The sequence below is a fragment of the Phaethon lepturus genome, unplaced genomic scaffold (genome assembly GCF_000687285.1).
Source record: "Phaethon lepturus isolate BGI_N335 unplaced genomic scaffold, ASM68728v1 scaffold19164, whole genome shotgun sequence".
Lineage (NCBI taxonomy): Eukaryota > Metazoa > Chordata > Aves > Phaethontiformes > Phaethontidae > Phaethon > Phaethon lepturus.
In genome coordinates this window covers 17,894-23,798 of record NW_010532859.1, presented here as the reverse complement: position 1 = coordinate 23,798, position 5,905 = coordinate 17,894, and the positions used below count along the sequence as shown (strand labels likewise).

Sequence of the window (5,905 nt, the reverse complement as noted above, 5' to 3'; positions counted from 1 at the left end):
AGGATTTTAACTTTAAGCTTCCAATTTTTACTGGAAGCAGTAAAAACGCTACACAAGAGATTTCTTATTTTCTTTAGTTGCACAGATAATTAAAAGTTCTGCAAAAGTTAGTCCCCATCTGTCCGTCCACCCCCCCTTTCAAAAAAAGGGAGAAGAAGAAAAGAAGAGAAAAGGGAAAGAAGAGAAAAGGAAAAGAGGACAGAAGAGAAAAGGAAAATAAGCCACAGCTTTTAAATACCACCCAGGAGGAGCCAAGCTGTGTATAAATCCTGCTCAAAGAACCAAAAGTAGCAATTTTTTTTTTTTTAGTTTAATCCACGCGTTTTCCTCATGCCCTACCTTCTTCTTTATGATTTAGTCCATGAAATAGTTTCCCCTTTACAGTTCTTCATATACAAAGCCTTCCCAGCCTTGGTTTATATCCCATCAAGCCGAGTATTACAGAATTCCCCTGCAGCCCCCAAACCAAAAATGACTACCAGAAAAGGGAAAGCTGTTCTCTTTTTGTCCCTGCTTTGTTTACAGAGCTGTCAGTGGTTAGTTAAACTCTGCCTGGAATCTGGCATTTAAGGCCTGCTCTAAGATTGCTTCCTGTGCAGGGCTGGAGGCCTCAGCTTCCTTTGCAATCCTAGCCTGGGCGCTGCGCTCAGAGCATTTCCCCCTCCGCGTCTCGCACATTAAAAAAAAAAAAAAAAAAAAACGTTTTAACAAGACTGGCCATTTACGCCGCAGAGAAAATCAGAATGCAGATGCAGACTAAAATTCAAAAGTGGCTTATGAACTGTTTGCAATTTAAAAGGAAACAAAGCCAAGGTGCATTTGTAAATTATTTGAAGTGCTCTGTTTGCAGATGTAGATCTGTCTCGCGGCTTTATATTCCTGCCCGCCAGGGCAGCGTCCAAGCGCCCTCCCCGTAAAATCACCGGCAATAGCAAATCTTCTCATAACTTAAGGGAATCCATGGCTTTTTCTACCCTCTTTTTTGGATTAAAATGCTGCTGTGGGCAGGGATTTTGTGAAGGTTATTTTATTAGTTTACTTTTCCTGGGGGTGTTTTGCTTTCTGATTTTTTCTTGGATCGGGGGATTTAATATTTTGTTGTTGCTGTTGTTGTTTGGCTGGCTGGGGTTGTTTTCTGGAGGTTCAAAGGGAATGTTAATTTTGCAAATCTGATACTGACTTTACCATTGCCGCTGCTTTTTTTTTTTTTAATGCACAATTAGACAGTATATATAAAAAGCAAGTTGTAACAAGACTTTTTTTTCAAATCTTGCATTTGTTTTCTCTTACCACCTGAAGAATACAGAACAACAAATCTGCCGTTTTCTCCCGAGAAGTATTTTCACCTCAGCCTACGTGTGCAGCTAAACCCTTCCTCAGTTCCTTTCCTAGAGGGCCCGTGAGTTGCAGGGCTGATGTGGTTCCTCCCAGCTGGGAGACGAGGATCAAAGGAAGAACGGTACGCTGCAGAGAGCAAGTCCGAAGCAGCGTGCTGGGTTTCTCTGCACAGAGGGCAGATGACTCTGTCCGCAGGAACTAAGACTGCACCAGGCAGCAGCATTTAGTCTGTGGAGTAGAGTCACCATCAGGAATTTAAAATATAAAGAGCTGACTGTCAGGCTGACAACTTGTGTGCTAGAACTGAGAATCACAAATTTTTTTTTTCCCCCACTCTATCTCCCCAAAGCAAATTTATTTTCACCTTCATCACTTCTTAGCCAGCCAGGTACTTCCCTTTCTCCACCTCTCCTAAGGTACACTCCTTCCCTCCCCCCCGCTCCAGACTCTGGGCACCCAAATCTCCCCCGGCCCTCCTCCAAATGTCCCAGCCAACACCTCCACCCCTTCCCTTCCTACATAGTCCTCAGCACCATCTCTCATCTCCAAAAGCTCAAGCTCTCTTCCTCATGAAGAGGAAGCTGAGGAGGATAACAACAACAACCACACAGAACTATTTCTGTTCTTCCTCCCCTCTTTGCTTCCCAGGAGCACAGGGGAGATTGCACAGCAGTCAGGAGAAGTTCCCTGATGCAATAACTTTTCTCCATCTACAGGGTGCTTTTCTGTTGTTCAATGAAAAACAGATGGATGGACGTCTTGAGAGGATACCTAGGGTTTGTGAGAGTACAGTAGGGAAATGATTATGCCCCTGTACTCGGCACTGGTGAGGCCGCACCTTGAGTACTGTGTTCAGTGTTGGGCCCCTCACGACAAGAAGGATGTTGAGGTGCTGGAGCGTGTCCAGAGGAGGGCAACGGAGCTGGGGAGAGGGCTGGAGCACAAGTCTTATGAGGAGCGGCTGAGGGAACTGGGGTTGTTTAGTCTGGAGAAGAGGAGGCTGAGGGGAGACCTCATCGCTCTCTACAACTCCCTGAGAGGGGATTGTGGTGAGGTGGGTGTTGGTCTCTTCTCCCAAGTAACCAGCAATAGGACAAGAGGAAATGTCCTCAAGTTGTTCCAGGGGAGATTTAGATTGCATATTAGGAAAAATTTCTTCACTGAGAGGGTGGTCAAGCATTGGAACAGGCTGGCCGGGGTATGGTGGAGTTGCCATCTCTGGAAGTGTTCAAAAAACGTGTGGATGTGGCGCTTCAAGACATGGTTTAGGGGACATGGTGGCGCTGGATTAATGGTTGGACTTGATGATCTTGAAGGTCCTTTCCAACCTTAGTGATTCTGTGATCTCAAAGGACTGAGGGCCAGGAACTTCATGTCATTCAGATGACTTGCAGGCCAACTCCCTTTTTCAAAAATGAGGAAGGCACTTGGGAAATAGAGGTCAGGTCAACAATACGACCTTTAGTTAGCAAAGCCATATCATTGCAAGAAAACGAGTCATCAGCTAGAAGGTCCACTTGAAGTAGTGAACTGTTCAGTGCTGTTCACTATCTTCCCCCAAATTATTTGTTATATTTCAGCCTCTGAAAACTACTAGACAATAACTTCATCAATCTCTCTAAAAATATTTATTTCTACAAAAAGAGAGTATTAAATCTGTTTTTTTCAGAGTGGCCTTGCCTCTCAGAAGATTTGAAAATCACTTTGCTTATAGACGAAGGTAACAACATTTGAAGAATCTTCTACAAATCATTTTCAGGAACATGCACATTTGATGCTTTTTTTTTAAATGAAAATTGTTCATGAGTAAAAACATCCTGGGCCAAAATATTACACTCCACTCAGCTCCACTCTAGAGCCTGCCTTCAGAACCAAATGTGAAAATGTCTCTCTGTGTGACCTTACCAGATGTGCAAAGAAATTTTTTTTCACTCTCTGATTGCATCCTTTTTTTTTTTCCTGTTACAGATTTTTAATAATTTGGTGTTAGACCAAAAGAGTTTAATTTTTCTGAAAAGAGGAAAATGGTCCCTAAGAAAACCATTTCAAAGCAAAAGTAATGTTTCATTCAACCTTAAAAAATAAAAGAAAAAGTTCTTTTGTTTTATTTTAAATATAAAAATTTTATTTTTCAAAGTATAATGGAAAATGTTTTGATATCTCAATTTTTTCTCGGAATTATTTCCAGGTATGTTTTTCACCTAATTTAACCAGAAGTCATCAATAAATTTTAAAGAAGCAGAAATACATATATATATTTAGCAAACAGAAGTAGCTGTCAAATTATTTGACCTGTTCCATTCCCCTAACATCCACACACACATGCAAGTTGTTGGACTATGGGCTACTCTTACACTGTGAAAGGGCTAAAAATAATGGAAAAAGGGACACAAAAATTATTTCTACCTCAAAACAAGACCCTCAGCACCTTTTTAACCTGTTCACAACTGAACTTTGACCTTGCTTTTTTTTGTTTGTTTGTTTTTTAATAGCTCTCACAAACTACTGAAGGGAATTCTTGCTCAGGACATCAGATTTTCCACAGTACCATATACAAAGGTCTTCTCAGGGTCCCTATCTCTTTTGATTCTGAGACTGAACCTTGAGATCATGGGATGTCTGATGAACCCTATGGTCTTCCTGAAGACATGCTAAGACAGACTAAAAAAAGTCAGATGAAATAACTTGCCTACAACATTTACCAGCATTATCACATTACTTGAATCAGAATCATAGAGAAGTCTGTGCCCTGCAAATACCATGTGCCCATAAAAATACTCTTTATTTCAAAGGCAGTACCAGTCTCTCTCTCTCCTTTTCATTTCTGCACTTCACATAATGCCTTTGATCTTCAGTTGACTATGGTTTATTGCTAAAATTTGTTGAGTTTTTCATTGTCTTGCTAAAAAGTGCTTCCTTCGAGGACAGCCACATTTAATCCCTCCTGGTACAAAATACATGCATGCAAATCCCACTCCTCTTTATGGCTCATCCCATGAAAGAGTTTAAAATTTTGCCTTTTTTCAGTTTTCATCAAGGTGGAAAATCAGAGGAGTGCACAGGAATTGTAAATACATGACAAAATATTTTAATAGCAATTAATGGGAACATGCTCTTTGAAAGCAAACAGTAAATTGGCTAGGTAGAAATACACACACAACCACATATGTGTATAATTCCAGTATGGAGAGCAAAATAACCTCTTGCTCTGGCTCAGATTTAATACTCTCCTCACCCTATTCCCAGCACTGATTTCAGAGACAACTCAACACCCAAGAGGGCTTAAAAACAGATGAGCTAGACTGGTAACAAGCAAGTGAAAATGCAAACTGCTACTCAGGTCTTTAACAAACAGAAACGTCTGTCTTTCAAGACCTGCCAGTCACCTTCCCATTACACTGAATGAACTCCCAGAATGTAATGTTTATGCTGAGCCTCTGCATCAGCTTCAACGTAATTGAGCCAAGAAACTTCAAGACAGAGCATATTCCCTAATATAGCACGGCTGTGTATAGCATGGGGTCCTACGCTGGCCACAGCTGGTGACAGCATTGTGCAAGCACATGCCATCTTGCTTCCCTCCCGGTACAATGAAATAATTGCAGATCTCCTCTTGGTGACCTTCAGGCCCAAAAAGGCTGAAAGCCATATCTGTTCCCTTAACATGGGATCATTCACTGCTCCAGTGTTGTGAACGCCCAAGGCAAGCTGTGACGGCTGCCCATGCAAGAGAGCATGGATCAGGGCTCTTGCCCGTACTCCTCTCAGCAGTTTGGCCTCTTCTTCATTAAAGAGTGAGGGCAGAACATAGCTTCATTCACCTGAAAGGGAGCAAGGGAATTTGGCCTTCGGTTTCCTTGTGACAAGAGGTTTTCTGCTAAATTTCCTTTCTTTACCTAGCTAAACACATCTGCATGCACAGTGCACCAGGTATCTCCCCTTCCTTAGCCCAGCAAGACTCTCACACTGGTGACTGAAGTGGGGTGCCAGCACAGACCCATCCTACACTGTTGTAGAACCCCAGTTCTGTGGGAGCTGGTAGAAATTTTAGGACCCACAGGAAGCACGGAAAAGGGCTAGAGTAGTAAAAATGACAATACCAGGTTTCTTCATGAAAGAAACCACGACCAGTTCCTAGCCTCTCCCTTCCTCCTTTCCTCCCTCCCTCATCCCGAGCAGCTGGAGGCAGGAACAGTGCGAAGAGAAACAGCTTCAGGGTTTCCAGGAGAACTCGAATAACACAGTGAAGAAGAAGGAGGTCAACAGATATCACGGCCCAGCGCCTAGTATTCGGGGTTAACCCAGCAACTGGGGATACTCCTGCTTGGTTCTACCTCTGATTTACTTTTTGGTCTTAGGGACTGAGCCTTAGTCAATTCTGTGCCTCTTCTACTATCCCCACCAACTGCAAATTCTTCTCACTGTGCATTTGCAGAAGGCTAAAGCACAACCAGGCCCCAGGTTCAGTGCTGGCCACTAGATGTAACTGACATCAGTACTAAAAAGCCATATCCTACAAATAGAAATGTCTGTTGCAAAGAAAGGCTAACAAAGGTGATGGAGGAAA

The 5,905-nt window shown here is 42.6% G+C and overlaps 1 protein-coding gene across 1 annotated transcript in view; it reads right to left on the bottom strand.

Annotated features, from left to right (window-relative positions):
* The window catches only part of CALD1 (caldesmon 1), a gene marked incomplete at its 3' end in the record, with an annotated part of 117,968 nt that overhangs the window by 94,560 nt on the left and 17,503 nt on the right, over positions 1-5,905 (bottom strand). The window lies entirely within an intron of this gene.